Here is an 18,453-nt window from a genome sequence, read left to right on the forward strand (position 1 = left end):
TTATTTGAGCATAAGCTTTTGTGAGCGATGAAGTGAGCTGTAGCTCACGAAAGCTTATGCTCAAATAAATTGGTTAGTCTCTAAGGTGCCACAAGTACTCCTTTTCTTATTGTAAGGAGAGTGGTCACTTTAGATAAGCTATTACTAGCAGGAGAGTGGGTTTGTGTGGGGAGGGGGGTGAGAAAACCTGGATTTTTGCTGGAAATGGCCCAACTTGATTATCATACACATTGTAAGGAGAGTGATCACTTTAGATAAGCTATTGCCAGCCGGAGAGTGGGGTGGGGGGAGGTATTTTTTCATGTTTTGTGTGTATAAAAGATCTTCTACACTTTCCACAGTATGCATCCGATGAAGTGAGCTGTAGCTCACGAAAGCTTATGCTCAAATAAATTGGTTAGTCTCTAAGGTGCCACAAGTACTCCTTTTCTTTTAGCCATACATTGCGAGCTACGTTCAAAGGCACAGCAGAGAGCTTGACATCCAACTCGTATTAAAAAAAGTCTGGGAGGTAGGTTGGTAGAGTTTCATTTCACATCCAAAGCAGTTTGACACCTAAATCCCCTTTGTGCCATTGAAAGTCTCCCCCCTCCCCAAATAATACAATATAGAAGGTCATGCCACCTATAAAGGTTACTTAACACTTTCCATTATACAACCCTGTTTTCAGTTGCTTATAACTTTGCCAAATTTCAACCATTTGGACTGAAATTTCCCATGCTGTGTGTCTGCCTTAGGCTGAATTTTTTCAAACATTTCACTAAAACAGACCAGCTGTTTCTTAGAATGAGGTCAGAGAAAAATACATTATTTTGCCCACGTTAAAAAATTCTTACAACTGCTTCATTGAGAAGCTCTAGTACCCCCATGTTTTGGAGCTGGGACTTGAAATTTGGCAGCAGGTTGCCCTAGTGTCGGGGCTATGCTTTTTTCTGCCCCCTGAAAATCTGTCCAAATATGCAGTTATAAACTTCTGTGAAACTGCAGTTTGCACATGCTCAGTAGAAACTTGTTTGGGTTTGGCAGCTAGATTACCAGAAGAACACACCTGCATTAAGCATGCTCCAGCCCAAGTTCGGCAAGAGCTGAGCAGCCCTTTCCCTGCAATTGCTGCTACAGTCCTGGGTACATAAAGTGAATGCAGAGAGACTGTCTGTTCCGTGCTCACAAAGCTCTGGCTGCTAGCGCCCAGGAGATGGAGGAACCTAACTTACTGGAATGCAAAGAGATGACGGACAGATTTCCTGAATCCCAGACCAGTTCCTTAGGCACAAGGCCATCTTCCTCCTGCATTATGCATTTCTGTGGCATTCTTGTGACCAGAATTTCCGGGTCATTTTCACTTCAACTGAAGTCAAAGGAAGTCTTTCCATTGACTGGAATGGGAGTTGGGGGCAGGGGTTATTTAACTTTAAATAATAAAAAGACTCTACATACAAGGCTCTTGGTACCATACTACATAATTAGTAGTACAACACTACAATTTTAAATTCTCAGAATTCTCAGTGTATCATTTTGATACATGTCTACGTATTGCCTGCTAACAAGAGAGGAGCAGCCCAACAAAACAAGATGGGAAAGTCAGCATGCTCATGTATCACCTGCAACCCAAACATACACTGGCAGTGAGTTCTTTAGCCTACCAATTTCACCAGTTTCTATTTAATGTTTAATTGTTTATAGTTAGAATGGCAGGGCCTTGAAAATGCAAGCAAATTCCACAAGGCTAAATAAATGATATAATCAGAATTATTATTTCAATAAATTTACATGAACTCACATCAACACATACAGTTCCGAGCATACAATTACTGACAGCAATAACAGATGCATTTCTAATTACACAATTTCTTTAATCGGCTCCTGCCAACTCATGTTTGTATCAGTCGGCATGTCTGGCAGCTTAGCACCATTTTAAAATGGTAATTGATGTAATTGTACCTATTTTTATTGGGGAGTAAAAGGTCAGGAATTCCAGTTGCTGCATTTCTGCATTGTATGTTGGAGGGGGTTAGCTGTACATTATTCACCTGCAGAACATCTCTGGAAACAAATGTGAAATTAACATGTCAGTATTTTCAGCTCCAGGGAACATGGGATATTTCACTAACCAATTAGCATTTATACAGCAGCAGTGTAATTATACCTTTGTAACTTAAGTGAAAATCCATTTTCACACATCACAAGTGGTATCGTTAAGTATTGTCTGAGATTGTACATCAGAACAAATGGCTTACCTAGTACAAGGCTGAGAGCCTCAAAATTGCCTCTGATGGACAAGGATACCCAAGAGATTTGCGATGCAGTTGTGATGACTCAAAAGCAGGATGAAACAGAGAAGGAGAAAGACATACCTACAAAGACATCAGATGTGACCTTATTGTAGTTAATGGGAGTTTTGCCATTGACTTTAATTGCACCAGGATTGCCTCTTATGTGAAGGGTTTCCACTGCTTAAGAATTAAGAGATAGTGGTGCTGGTGGTACAGAAAGAAGCAAACCAAAATTCTTTGCTGTGGTGAGTGAACAGGTTAAACAGATTTTGCAGGGTTATCACCCCTGAAACTTTTTTAAGGGTGCATCTTGTATAGCAACACAGGGATGATGCAGTCCTTGAGGATAAATCAGCACATACAATAATTCACCCTCTCCGAAGATACGGCTACTTTGCTAGCATCCCTGCCACATTATAATTACAGCCTTTGGTTAGCATTAGCTCTTCTCTGCTACTTCCTACCAAGTAGGATTTCTGCTGTCACCAGCTCCCTCCACGTCTGCATTTCCTACCCATGTCAGCAGAACCCCGAGCCTATTTTCTGCTGCCTGTCCATGTGAGGAAGGCTGTGAGAACTGCTCGTTCTGAGATTAACAGGTGCAAACCTTTCTAGGGAGTAACAGCACATTTATTGGGGGGCTTGCAGCAGATAGAAAATAAGCAGGTTCACAGACGCTGCCGCCCTGCAGTTAAGAAGGCAGTGGCAAACAAACAAGTGATGGATGAACATCAAGTTTTGTCCATGTAAGCCTCTAAAATACAGATGTTCATGGCATGTAGTGTTACTGTGACTGCTGGTGACACCTAATGGCTGGCATGGGGAATTGCATCAGATAAGGAAAAGGATGTGAGAAGGCAGAGATCAGGTCCAGTTGTTCTGTGTGTATGCGTAGTGCAGGACCCAAAGTTTGTGAGCAAAGGTTTCTCACAGACATCCTGTAAGAATAGCCAGGGTCAGTTCACTCCCCAGCATATGTTCAACTGCTCGCAAGGGGCTGACCAGGCAACTAAGGATCTCCAGAGCCCAGAATATTCTAGCCATGCCCCTTCCCACAGCACCTCCTGTGCCTGGAGGGGATCGCATATAGCAGCACACCCCACTCTACATCAGCTGGGGTTTCCCACATGTTGAAGGAATCCCCGGTTGCTTTGTCCACTCGTGCTGCAGGAATGGGGTGTGTGCATAGTGGGGGAGACAAGGATCTGGCCCACTCTGTACCATTATTCTCAGCTAATCCCTTAGCCCTGTAGTCTAGCTTTCATGTTTAAGTGTGACTGTCACATTACTGTAATAGTAATAATAACAGATTGGTCAGCTTCATATTCTGTTTCATTTTCATCTCTCATGCACCGCTACAATGATCTTGTGGTTTGACTTTCAGTCCTGCGGAGCCATATTTAAATTCAAAAAGAAAAAGCAAACTAAAATCTCTTCTCTCGTGTTTCTTTTTAAAATTAGTCAGTTCTCCATCTGCAAAATGGGGATAATAAAACTGCATTTCTTCTATACTTTTTCTGGTCTATTTAAAGTATAAGCTCTTCAAGGCAGGAATTATCTCTTGCATCTGTACAGTTGCTTATCACAATGGGATCCCCATCTTAAGTGGGATTTCTAGGTATGGATTCTAATAATTAAAAGCCAAATTCCTATATGGGTTTGTAATGTGAGTAGAATCACAACTCATTGTACTTCATATATCTTTTCAGGAGCATGGGTTACCATCTCTGTGGATGAATAGGTCAGCAATGCACTTCAATTACAAAGTGAAGAGTCTCTTCACAGCCAGAAGAATGAGGAAAGAATCTTAACCAAAATCTTGGGTTCCACCAGACATTAAAGTAAAGTCAAAAGACTCCCTAAATCTGCCACACCCTCCCATTGGTGAACTGTGGATTTCCCTTGTTGATATTGGATCCTGGTGGAATATCAGAAAAGGAGCACTGATAAAAGAAACCAATTTAGCAAATTAGCCACTCCTTGGACACTCTGCTTTGGAACCATACTTTCAAGCTCCTTTGAGAAGGGAACTAAATGCTGCCACGTCAGCCTCATGTAGATAGCAGTTATCTCCCATCACACAATGCACATAATTAAGCACAGTTTTCTACAGCAAGTAACATCTGCTGATTAAAGAAATGTAAGTCTCAGCTAATCAAAATGCATCATGTGTCTAAAATCATGGCTTCTTCAAGGTTATAGTTTTAAGTTCTGAACGGAGTTTCTATCATGCTCACCAGTATAAACTATTATATATTTACCTAACATGTATGTACCTCTGGGCACACGTATAAATAAAATCCATACAACATACACATTGGACCAGTGTCCAGAACTAAAAGCCTCCCTGAATACCACCCAGACTAAGTCCCTGATCCTGGAAACCATGCATAACTTTGCTGGTGGGAGCAGTCCCATTTAACACAGACAGTGGGACGGTTTGTGTGAATAAAATTAAACATATACTTCACTGTTTGCAGGATAAGGTCAAAGACTCTCCACATCACCCATTTCCATCTGCTCAGTACCCCACCTCTGCCCCCAGACAAAGCCTGGACAAATATATAAGCCTGGTAATTTGATCTGAAGCTCAGCAAGTTCTGCCACCCTTATTGGTGGCCATACTGGAGAAAGGTGTTTCAGAGTCAAGTTCTGCTCATTGAAAGAGCCCTACCTCTAGCATTCTATTATTTAAACTGGAGCGCTGCTTGCTTCACCACCACAGTATCACACAAGCAGTCTTGCTCCAGTACCAAAGTCCAAAGCCATATAAGACTGGGTAGACTTAAAAACTCACATCTAGAAATGCCCTGGAAGTCAGTAAGGATCAAAGATGACAGCTATAGCTTGTGCCCGGTGGGAATAATCACTTACTGAGCCAGCAGACACATGCTGTGCCACTGAAACTTCCAAGCAGATAAAGTGTAAACCCCCGTAGGGCAGATTGCAGGAACACAGGCTGATGGAGGTGACTGCAGAGATAATGGCAGGAAGGTCCACACAACAGACATTTTCTTTATGTATATGGGCCTGTCCCTGTTCTGAAAATAATGGAGTATTAACATATTAAAATGGGTAGAATGTCCTTTGAAACTTAAGGGGCCAAATTCCAAAGAGACAATGTAGTCTAGTGGATCAGGCACTGGACTGGGACTCAGGAGCCCTGAGCACTCTAGTCCTGGTTCTGACATGTGCCTCAGTTTCCCCTCTGACCTTTTGTCTGTCTTGTCTATTTAGGCAGGAACTTCCTCTCTTACATACAGTGTGTATGTACAGTGCCTAACAAAACAGGGTCCTAATTTTGGTTGGAGGCTTTAACCTGCTATAATACAAATAAATAATAAATTCATTTCTGGTATAAGGAGGCATATCTCCATTAAAGCTACTGGAATTGCAGCTGCTTATGATAGGTTTGATTTAGTCCAAAGACCACAAGCTTGCTTATTTGAGAAAAGGCAGCAAAGTGAGATTTATTTAAAACAAGCTGAGCTAGCGAGAAATCCCTTTGTTATAATGGGTTGTGAGATTAAATGTCTCTTTTCTTTGTACATACGTTTAACTGTATTATCTGTTAACTCCTGGGGTTTAAACTGTGTCCGCTTCATAAAAAAACAAGTAATTTTTATTGATCTGTTGGACTCTTCTATAGTTGCTGTATGTCTGTGGTTCATTAATCCAATGTAAACACTCTTGCTGAAAAAATTAATTTCACATAAATTAAGTAATATATTCTGGAGGATGGGAGAGGCTGTTTTCCTTGTAATTCATTTACATCATATCTGTAATGTTTTGATACCTGGTGGTTTAATTATTTCACCTCTCTGCCACATGTATTTCTATAGCGCCCATCATTGCACTATCTGAGCTCTTCACAGTCTGCCATATTTATCCTCACAACCCTCTTGTGAGGTAGGGCAGTGCTATTATCCCATTTCACAGATGCGGAGCCAAGGTTTGGCGAGACTGAGGGATTTGCCCAAGATCGCACAGAAAGTCTGGTGGAGTGGGGAGATGAACATGGTCTCAAATTCCCATGGTACTTCCCAAACCACTGCATCATCCTTCCTGTTATTTTCAGACCCAGTCCTTCAATGAGCTCCATGCAGGTGGACCTTTGAGCACAGCACAGAGTTCATTACACCATTATGCCCTTCACCAGTATGTTGTCCTTGCAAAATGTATACCTCCTAACAGTGTTTTCCATTTAACCCTTTCTGGATTGAGTTGAGGTTCAAACTTCAAACATTCAGTCAACCCTATTCTACTCTAATTTTGAATAAAACAGCTGATTTAACACTGCTGAAGCCATACCTTGGTGAAGAATGTGGGCCCTTTTCCTCTAGGATGGCTGATGTAGGGGTAGAGATCAGTGTGGAGAAAGGAAGTAACTACAAAATGAGGAGATCCAGATGAGCCACTGACCTCAGATATCTGTTGATGTCAGTTACTTTGGCAGCGGAAGATGATAGATGAGTGAAGCTGGTCTAAATATCATTTGTATTAAGATAGCACCTTTAGTCAACATCATGGTAAATGCTAGATCAACTTCAAAAAAGCTGTGGGCAGGGTGGATAAAAAAAATGATTGTTAAAAAATGGATTTTTTATTTAAAATCAAATGTTTTTATTTAAATTGGATTTGTTATTAAAATGTTAACACTTTGTTCTTTTTTAAAAAACAAACCAACGTAAGTCTAAAATCTGAAATGACAACAACCTAATATTAAGCCCTAAACTTATTATAATCTATTAAAATTAAATAAAGAAAAATATTCAAGCAGTACATGTTTGCTGCTGAGGTTTTAGAGGAATTCAAGTCACTCAAGTGACGGAAATCACTAACTAAGCACCTGGAACCAGAGTTTGTTGAAGTTCTAAACCAGATTTTGAGAGGTGCAGAGAGAATATTTTCTTCATTTCAGTTTCTTCAACAAGTTCAGTTCAATGACTAAGTTCATTTGAAGCTGAAATACTGACTGGGAGTTGAAAAAGCAGGAAAGCTTGTTTTCCTCTTCTAATCTATGAATAAAAATGAGGCCTGATAGGATGAGCTCTACTACTTCTGAAATTTTGAAGGATGGTGACCAGAAACAATCAGTTCAATTCACTGACTACAGATAATTCTTCCTTTGTTTAATAAATCCGTTAATTTTAAATGCAAAACATGTTTTACTAAATGTACATAAGAAAAAAACTACCTTAAAATGTGCTGCATATTTAATTAATAAAAATAAGTTTTAAAATGCTGGTTTTGAGCATTTTTATTTGAATTCCATTTTCCATCCAAATATAACTTGTAAACAATTAATCAAATAAGTATATCATTCATCATTTCCTACAAAAATGCAAAAATTAAGCCTCTGAATAAGTGTATGTTAAGATATGGAACTGCTTAAATAAATGTGAAAAATATAGCATATTGTCCTGATTAGCAAAAGTTCCACCACATTTAGTGTAAAGACTCTATTTAGTTGCAAAAGCAACATGTTTAAATGGTTACCATTCAATGAGAATCAACTTCTCTTTAGAAAAATAACTAAAAAGTACAAATGCAAAACAAAATTAAATTCAGTGATTTAAAGCACAGGGATCTAAACAACATCCAACCTGGTTTAAATTATAGGACAAAAGTTTTGCACATTTAAACTAGTTTAGCATCCCCTACACCAATAGTTTGGGAAGATCACAAAACCTCATACTCCACATGTCCTCCCCCAGTCCCCCCCACCCCCCGCATTTCCTAATGAATACAGTGCTAAAATAAAAATGTATACTTCTTAAGCCTCTTGGATGTTGCTGTTGTGTCATTCTGTTCATATTTCAGAAACAGGAACCAAATGTATACAATTAATTTATTCCCATTTTTATATCAGTTGTTTTTTTTCATTAGTGTGTCATTCACCACACAAAAACAAAAAGGAATACTTGTGGCACCTTAGAGACTAACAAATTTATTTGGGCATAAGCTTTCATGAGCTAAAACCCACTTCATCAGATGCATGGAGTGGAAAATACAGTAGGCAGATATATATACACAGTACATGAAAAGATGGGAGTTGCCTTACCAATGAAAAGTGGCAATTCTTCAACAAAAAAACTTCACAAGCAAACTCTAACAAGAAACTGCAGAACTGAAATTAATTTTCAAACTGGACACCATCAAATTAGGCCTGAATAAAGACTGGGAGTGGATGGGTCACTACAAAAACTAATTTCCCCATGCTAATTTCCCCCTACTGTTACTCACACCTTCTTGTCAACTGTTTGAAATGGGCCACCCTGATTACCACTACAAAAGTGATTTTTCCTCCTGTTGATAATAGCCCACTTCCACTTTAACTGAATTGTCTTGTTAGAACTGACCCCCCACTTTGTAAGGCAATTCCCATCTTTTCATGTACTGTGTATATATATATCTGCCTACTGTATTTTCCACTCCATGCATCTGATGAAGTGGGTTTTAGCCCACGAAAGCTTATGCTCAAATAAATGTGTTAGTCTCTAAGGTGCCACAAGGACTCCTCATTGTTTTTGCTGTTACAGACTAACACAGCTACCACTCTGAAACCACTAACCACACAGTTACCCTGGAACTAACACCCAGCAATTATAATAACTGAGGAGGGAGGTAAGAATCTGCTTTATTTCCCAGGGCAGAGCCACTGCTCACCCAGCAGCAACCAATACATGCAAGAATAGCTAACACTGCTCCTCCAATAGGTAGGTATCATTTACAAGGAGGCACTCAATTTACACTCAGGAGACCTGGGTCCAAATTTCTGGCTCTACCACAGACGCCCTGTTTGACCTTGAGAAGGGTCACTAACAGTAAGTTTACACGGAAAAAACAACAACCATTTAAATGCTTGTGTAGACAAGCCCCCTGGGTCAGAACATCTTGTTTTGCCTGTTGCGCATCTATTAACCTGGCTGGTGTCTTTATTGCTGTCCTTTCATTTTGTACCTAAGCAGCAAGTTTTCACTAGTGTAATGGTTTTCATTCGTATGTGTACCACCGATGGGGAGAGGATTCAATGTACATCATCTGGCTAAGAATCTACTATAGTTACTCTGATTACAATTATGAAGACAGTATTCAAAGTGCTTTTAAGACTTAGATGGGGTATGCTGGGTCTTAAAGTTTAAGAATTGCTGCACGATTATTATTTATATTATTGTAATATTCAAGAGCCCATTGTGCTAGGCACTGTACAAAGACAAAAAAGCATCCCTACCCCAAAGAGCTTACAATATAGACAGGGAAGTGCAAGGAAACAATGAGACGCTATTGGTCAGCATGACAGGCTGTGGTCTCAGCACACCAGCAGCCCAACCATTAAGTTTTTTTAAGGCAACAAGGAAAAGGAGAATTTTAAGTACGGATCTGAAGGAGGCCAATGAGAACACTTTGTGAATGTTTACAGAGCTCCTCCCAAGCATGAGGCGCAGCACAGGAGAAAGCACAAAGGCGCTTGTTTGAAAATTTAACAAGTGGGAGACGGAAGCTGGCTTCATGGGCGGATCAGAGGTGGAGTAGGTCTCTCAATATATGGAGCGATGATAGGTAGAATGGGGATAGGCTGTGATGAGGCTTGAAAGTGAAGACAAGTAGCTTATGTTTGATGCAATAAAGAGGGAGCCAACGGTGGGATAAAAAGAGAGGGTGACATGGCCAGAGCGACTGGTTATAAAATGATCTTTGCAGCTGCATTCAGAATCGATATGTGTGGGGCAAGATTGCATTGGTTGAGGCCAGACAGAAGGATACAGTTAAGGTGACCAGATGTCCCAATTTTATAGGGACAGTCCCAATTTTTGGGTCTTTCTCTTATATTGGCTCCTATTACCTCCCACCCCCGTTCCGATTTTTCACATTTGGTGTCTGGTCACCCTAGATGCAATAATGAAGATGCGAGATGATGAGCCTGGAGAAGAGTTTTAGTTGTGCAGATGAAGAGAAAAGGCCATATCTGAGGGATAATATGCAGAATGAATTGGCAAGATTTAGACATAGCCTGGATGTGAGGACTGAGAGCAGTCTAAATTGAAGATGATGCCCAGGTTATGGGGCTGAGTGACAGACAGGATGGTGGTGTTGTCCACAGCAATCAAGAAGGGAGACAGAGGAGAGGGCTTGATGGGGAAGATTAGGAGTTCTGTTTTAGCCATGTTCAGCTGGAACTGGTGGCTAGACATCCACAAGGAGCTGTCAGAGACAGGCTGAGACTTTAGTTTGCACAAAAGGTCTGGAGTAGAGTGGCAGATCTACATTGCTCCAAAGGGATGGTAGTTGAATGTTGTCAAGGTTCCTTCCCCACTCTGAACTCTAGGGTACAGAAGTGGGGACCTGCATGAAAGACCCCCTAAGCTTATTCTTACCAGCTTAGGTTAAACGCTGCCACCACCAAAGTGTTACACAAAGAACAGGGGAAGTGCCCACTTGGAAACATCTCCCCCCCAAAATATCCCCCCAAGCCTTACACCCCCTTTCCTGGGGAAGGCTTGATAAAAATCCTCACCAGTTTGCATAGGTGAACACAGACCCAAATCCTTGGATCTTAAGAACAATGAAAAATCAATCAGATTCTTAAAAGAAGAATTTTAATTAAAGAAAAAGTAAAAGAATCACCTCTTTAAAATCAGGATGGTAAATACCATATAGGGTAATCAGATTCAAAACATAGACAATCCCTCTAGGCAAAACCTTAAGTTACAAAAAGACACAAAAACAGGAATATACATTCCATCCAGCACAACTTATTTTATCAGCCATTTAAACAAAACAGAATCTAACACATATCTAACTAGATTGCTAACCAAATCTTTACAGGAGTTCTGACCTGCATTCCTGCTCTGGTCCCAGCAAAAGCATCACACAGACAGAGAGAACCTTTGTTTCTTCTCCCCTCCCCCAGCTTTGAAAGTATCTTGTCTCCTCATTGGTCATTTTGGTCAAGTGCCAGCGAGGTTATCTTAGCTTCTTAATCCTTTACAGGTGAAAGGGTTTTTCCTCTGGCCAGGAGGAATTTAAAGGTGTTTATCCTTCCCTTTATATTTATGACAAATGTGTTTGTGGCTGAGCTTACCCAGAGGTAAGGTGTAGAAGGAGAAGAAGGTACTGCAAAGATGGGCATAAAAGTCTTCATCTATTTTGTAACTTGTTTTGTTTGGAATTAAACAATGCCTCTTCTCTCCTTGCTTGCCAGAGCGGCTTCTCTGTCTTTTATTCTGAGTCTGTCAATAATTCAAGGACCTCATTTCTTCTCTTGTGAAATTGTAGTTTAAGCCAGTGGAGGATTTTTTCCATTTTCATGATAAAAATCACATTTAATTGGCCTCAGGGAGTTGCAAGTTGTTTGGGGCAAAAGGAGGTAGAATGAAGATTGTTATTAATGTTGTTTTAGAAATTTCTGAATGCATGCCTGGAGTCTCTCTCTTGGCATCTTTGTTTTTTAATCCAGGAGGTCATTTTAATAATCATCCTCATTATTGCTTTATAAGCTTCCCATATATTTGTGGCTTCCCCATCTTTATTGTTCTCAAAATATTTCTTAATCATCTCCTTCAAAGGAGTTGAAGATAAATTTCATCTTTCATAAGGCCAGTATTTATTTTCCACCTCTTTTGCACTCCCCACCTGTTTAATCCGATTGTCTCCAATACCAGGGCATGGCCTGCTCAAATCAGTTGGTCTAGGTCTCCTTCAACTAGAGCTGGTCTCGGGTAGGAAACTGGACAACTGATCCTTTTTTTTCCATGAGAACCCCTTAGTGCTCTATCTTATCATAATTACATTCTTTGCTATTCTTCTGAAAGTCAGTATGTCACTGGTGGCCTTCAGATTACCAGTTGTTGCCATATAAACATGCCAGAGCAGGGTCCTGAACATGAACAGAAGGTTAAACTTTCCTTCCCAGCTGTCACTTCCATTGTGCTGTATAATTGTACCCTTACCATAACTCTTTGATACAGTGCTCTTACATTCTACATACATGGAATCTAGCAAAATTGGCATGCACAGATTTTTCTGTAATCATTTCTGCATTGGTGTACAGTTAATCTGCTGGCTCCTTTGCAAGGGAAGTATGTTATTTCTTTATGTTATTATTACTATGCTATTTACATCCGGTAGTAGCCCCAAGGTGATGGCTGCTTTCCAATCAGAAAAAAAACAGTACTTGTCCTGAGTAGCTCACTTTAATTTTGGCTAATAAAAAAATCATACCTTAAAAAACACTGCTTCCCAATTTGTCACACTCAGGCTTACAGTACTTTGTCAGCTAAAGCTATAATCTAATACTGAACCATAGATATACTTATTAAAACATAATTCAAGATTTGCTCCTCCAGCTGCCAAGTACACCACAGGTGTAAATGTAATTTGTGTCTTTGTTGCTCTAGCTGGAATAAATAGCCTTCGAGGGGGAAACCTCAAAGGAGGTACTAACTTGCAAAGAGGACTTACATTGAACGAGTTGAAAAAACTATTTTCTTAATATTGTTTACAACTATAAAATTGGCATAAATAGGGCCCTACCAAATTAACCAATCATAGGATTTTTAAATAGTCAGTGTCTTAGTTTCCCATGTTTACAGCTGAAATATCACAGTGTTGTAACCATTGGGGTCCAGACCCAAAAGGGGGTGGTGAGAGGTCGTGGGACTGCCACCCTCACTTCTGCACTGCTGCTGACGGGGGCGCTGCCTAAAGCTCTGGGTGGCCACAGAGCAGCAGCTGCTGGCCGGCCACCCAGCTCTAAAGCCAGCACCACCGCCAGCAGCAGCGCAGAAGTGAGGATTGTAGGGTACGCAGGGGTCGCCAATTTTTGGCGGCAGCAGGGCCGGCCTTATGGGTGGGCGGCCGCCCAGGGCCCCATGGTCAGGCAGTGCCAGGGTCTCCCTATTTCCAGCCAGACCAAGACCCCTTTAACCCCCGAGCACTGGACCCAGTGCAGGGAGGGGCAGGGCTAGGGGTGCCCCCGCCGGGGGCTCCTACCATGTGCCAGGATCCAGCTGCTGGTCCCAGCAGGGCTGGGGAGAGACAGGACTTCCTTTTCCCCTGAACAGGCCACTCCCAGGGCCAGGTCAGACCCACCTCCAAGGAAGAGGAAGTCCCATTCTGTCCCTCCCCAGCCCAGCCAGCACTAGCAGCTGGAGCCTTGGGTACATAGGAGCCCCCTCCCCTACATAAGCCAGATTTCACAGGGAAGATCAGATTTCACAGTCTATGACTCATTTTTCACAGCCGTGAATTTGGTAGGGCCCTAGCCATAAAGTTAGAAAACCAAACATGCAAGCAAGAGCGCACAGGGACCCCCTAAGTTATGAGGAAGGCAGGATAGTTCTGAATCACAAAGAAGTTTAGCACCAAGTGATAAAGGCTGTACGATAAAGGGCCTGATCTCAAGTCAGTGGGAGTCTTTCCACCAACTTCAATGAGCTTTGGGTCTTGTCCTTAATACTTGGTGGACTATGTAAATGTAGGTCAATATATTATCCAGTCACAGTAAAATCCCGAATGCAATCAATGAAGGAATAGATGAACAGCAAGAGCTAGGAGACAGCATGAGGGCTACCCAATATACTACACAAAGCACAGAATTTAAACCTACTTCATGGATTGACTTCTGTGTCATTCTGCAAAGCACCATGTGGTTTTGATCCTGATTGGGGCATTTGAACACAAGGCTAATAACAAGGAATTAATAATTGCCTTCAGGCAAAGTGGTGCCTGTATGCATCAGGTACAAGCAACCCATGGCTTTCGGTGCCAAATATAGCATCTTGAGCCCAGAGTTGCTGAACTGGAAGACCAGAGATGGCATTATGGAAACCGTATATAGAGGCAATGAGGAGCAGGTCTACTTCAGAGTAGGATCAACTGAGCAACCAGTTGGGACCCTATTCTCATGATGGGAGTCCCAACGTATGGTATAACTGTAAAACTTTTGGAGGAAGGGATGAAACCAGACTGCTGGCACAGAAAATTAATATGGTTTAGGAGATTATTTAAACTAGAAGCTGGAGGAAAACAACTGGTTCGGAGGAGTGCCCAAGTCAAACATTGCATTGCTAACTTCATTAGCAGATGTCATAGTTAGTCTGAATCAAGTATTGAAGGATAGGATAGCAATCACTGCTGAAATAGAATGACAGGATGAGATCAGAGGTATATTCCAGAAAAATAGCATTGACAGGATAAAGGAGTTGCCTTGTGAATCACAATGTGTAAAGCTTAAAGGCAAATGCAGGTGAATTTAAACTGCTGGCAATGGAAGAGGATCTAGACGTAGAAGAGGCATTTCGGAAATAAGGTGGAATGACAAATCAATGGGATAGTTGGAGCTGCATAGGAAGGGGTGTAGCAGCACACCTGAATGATTCTATGGAGTCTAATGAGAAGTTCTGCATGGAGAGGACTGCAGCAATACAATCCTCACTGTACAAGTATACATATACCAGGAGGTTTATACTACTGGCCTCGAGAGCTGGAAAAGAGATTAAAAAGACAACCAGGGATTAAAATAAGGGAAGAACTTCCCCTCCTCAGCCTTGAGTGAGCTGCACCCTCCCTCTGTGCAGGCTGATGAAGTCTCAGCACCCCATGATTCTGAAGTGGGAGCAGCAGGAACAGCTGCTGCTTGTATGGGGATTTCACAGGTCTCCGTGGAGCAACACTGGTATCTGATGAGAGAAGTATTGCTCAAGCCAGCCTCCCTTGTACAAGATCTCTTCCCTCCACAGACGCAGAAAGGTACAGAGAGAGACCCTGTCGCTGGCTTCCTCCCTTCTAGAAAGGATACAGGAGAAACAGAATGGTGCTGTCAGTTCTCTCTAGCAGTCATGGGCAGGTGCATAGGGACAGGTGGCTGGGAACTAGAGTTGTTTCTTTACAGTATCCAGCAGGTGCATTGCTATGCTCTGGGCACAGCAGGGTGACAGCCACCTCCTGCTGTCCAAAGTCCCGGACACTGACAAAGACAAATAATTTAGGATTAATTTGCAAAGCCTGGGACAATGCCTTAACTACAGCCTATGCGAAACTGTTCTGTGTTACTGTGCAAAGCTAAGCAGCTACTGCGCCCATCCAACAGACGGCTGCACTTCAAAGGTCAAGTGAAATATGTTTGCGACCCTTTGGGGATATATACATATTGGCTATTACGCTGCCCAGATTTTTCAGTATCAATTATTCAGGATCACTTTATTCTTTTACTGACTACAGAGTTACCAACCTACACTCCTCCCAGATACACTGATTTTACCACAGGCCAGATATTTGTATTTTGCTACCCACAATATAGCAATGCCTAGTGACAATCTCAATATTCTTAAACTAGAAGCAGTCTATGGCAGTAGCATTCTTTGCACTGTGGAACAGGAAGTTACACTAAGTGACTTGGCACGATGCATGAGCTGCATTGTGCCGCCCCTGGTGGGAAGATGATAAATGCTGTTCTTTCTGAAAAGAAGGTAGTGGTAGATAATTACTTATGCCAGAGAAGATAGAGGCTGCTAATGGCATTTCTCTAATTTCTACTCATGGTCTAGATGCGTTCTCTCGAAAACAGTTGACATTAGCACCAAAGGAAAAGCTTATTTTATTCATGTAACATAGTAACTTATCACAGCCAATAACCGTTTTTTTCCACAAAAGCACAGAAAGAGCTAACTAAATGTGACTATTTCCCAGGCCTGTGCTAAGTAATAGAACCAGAGTAAATATAATTTTCCTCATGTTTCCAGTCAGCCTCTGCACACACAAAGGGTGAAACTCTCAAGAAAACTCAGCGCCCAATGGGCTGTGCGACTTTGAAAATCCTGTCCTAGGAGGTCAAATTCTGCTCTCACTTACTCAAGTGAGAGAAGGCAGACAGTCTTGTGGCTAATTCTCTGAACTGGGACTCAAAAGATCTGTGTTCAATGCCCAACTTTGGCACAGACTTCCTGTGCGACTGGGCAGGTGTGCCTTGGCTCCCCACATGGAGAATGGGGACACTTCTCTGCCTCACGGGGCATTGTCTGCTTTTTGTGAGTGGCTCAGATACTATGGCGAGCATCACAGAAAACTCTGTAAAATAAAAGAAACCCTACTAAAGCCCCTGGAGCTGCACCCGTGTTATTGAGAGTGGAACTGGGGTGGGTCAGGCACTAACACAGGCATGCATTGCTAGAATTCTCTATCCAGGTGCTTTTCACATTCTGATAAGTACCTAAGGAGAGACTCTACCCTTAAAGACACAATGGCAAGGGGTCTTCCGCTATTTGCATGCGACTCTAAGGCTGTGGTACGTTAGATGGTCACTTACCACTTCTGTAGCTTTCATGACAGATTAACTGGAGATTCTGGTGTCAAATTACTGAACTATAAATTGGATCATGAAAACTAACTGTGTCACTACCAATTAAAGAGAGGCTGATTGAATTCCCATTGCAAGGGGAAAGAGGACACCAGATATATCTTCCAGTGAAGACTTCAAAAGGCAAAGCAGATGCTGAAGTGGAGCAAATGGAGAGAATGAAGGTTTAGTGTTTAGAAGAAAAACCTTTAATGAAACCTGCAGTCATTTTGCTGCCAAGTCATGTGAGTGGACCCTGCAAGACCAAGACGTAGATCTTTGTGGAGCAGGCACTAGAAGGCAAAATAGAATCAGAGCTGCTCCAGCATGTGATTATTTGCTAAATGCCAATGGTGCACTAACAGGCACATTGCTAGAGGTATGAAAATAATGGGTCCTCATTGACCTCTAAGAAATTATGATGATTTACACCTGCTAAAGATCAGTTGCAATTAAATTGCCTGTATGCATGTTCTCCGGCAAGTTTAGAGTCAGTTTCATTGGTAGGTTTCTTTTTCAAACATTCCTTGGAATTTCACATACATGATTTCTGTGTTGGCAACCTCTTTTTACCCCTTTCCTTTGATATTAACAAGCATTTTGCTTTTAAACTGTTCTCTTCCTGATCACAAGCTTGTTTTATAGAATACAATACAATTCTAATTTGCGTAATGTGATCAGCTACCTCATGACACCTTATCTTTTTCCCCCCACAAACTGATGTGCGTGTATAGACTGTTCTAGGGCCAGATCCTCAGCTAATGTAAATCAGCAGAGCTCCGCTGAGGTCCATGTATGCCAGTCCACACCAGCTGAGGATCTTGCCTGTAACACCAAAAGAAAATTGCAGGAATAGATTGAACCCCTCTAGGTAACAACAGAAGTGGTGTGTGTAAATAACTCACAGGAGCCCATTTTCAGCAAAGGAAGAAATGAACATATTTGAGTATAACCAATATATTACAAGTTCCCAAAAACTGTCTGTTCATTCCTGCTAGTGCAAACACTGCTCTGGCACTGATCCAGCCAGGAAAAGACAGCAGGGTGGATTGACTTTGACAAAGGTAAACCCTTCGACATTTTCTGGCAGGAAGTGTTTACATCAGTCAATAACAATTCTGCTAGGACTTCTAAACATCTGGTCAGAGTCCACACAACGAGTGAAGTTAATGTAAGAGATTCTGAGTGGAACGACAGAGACGAGCAAGTATACACATCAGGATTTCATTGGAACCACCAACAATTTTAGTGTTGGGCAGTTAAATCCACGTTTAGACACATATATTAAGTGGCCTGATGTCTGTGGTGGTGAGCATTCATGACTCCCAGTGACGTCACCAGCATTAGAAGGCCAAAGGTGTCACCTGTCCTGCATAGGCTCTGCCAAAGGTGTCACCTATCCTGCATAGAGAAAAGGAGTACTTGTGGCACCTTAGAGACTAACCAATTTATTTGAGCATAAGCTTTCCTGAGCTACAGCTCACTTCATCGGATGCATAAAGTGGAAAGTACAGTGAGGAGATTTTATATACACACAGACCATGAAAAAATACACATTGTAAGGAGAGTGATCACTTAAGATGAGCTATTACCAGCAGGAGAGTGGGGTGCGGGGAGAGAAAACCTTTTGAAGTGATAATCAAGGTGGGCCATTTCCAACACATCTCCAGGAGTTAACAAGAACGTCTGAGGAACAGTGGGGGGTGGGGGATGAATAAACAAGGGGAAATAGTTTTACTTAATATAATGACTCAACCACTCCCAGTCTCTATTCAAGCCTAAGTTGATCGTATCCAATTTGCAAATTAATTCCAATTCAGCAGTCTCTCGTTGGAGTCTGTT

The sequence above is a fragment of the Chelonia mydas genome, chromosome 9, assembly GCF_015237465.2.
Source record: "Chelonia mydas isolate rCheMyd1 chromosome 9, rCheMyd1.pri.v2, whole genome shotgun sequence".
Taxonomy (NCBI): Eukaryota; Metazoa; Chordata; order Testudines; family Cheloniidae; genus Chelonia; species Chelonia mydas.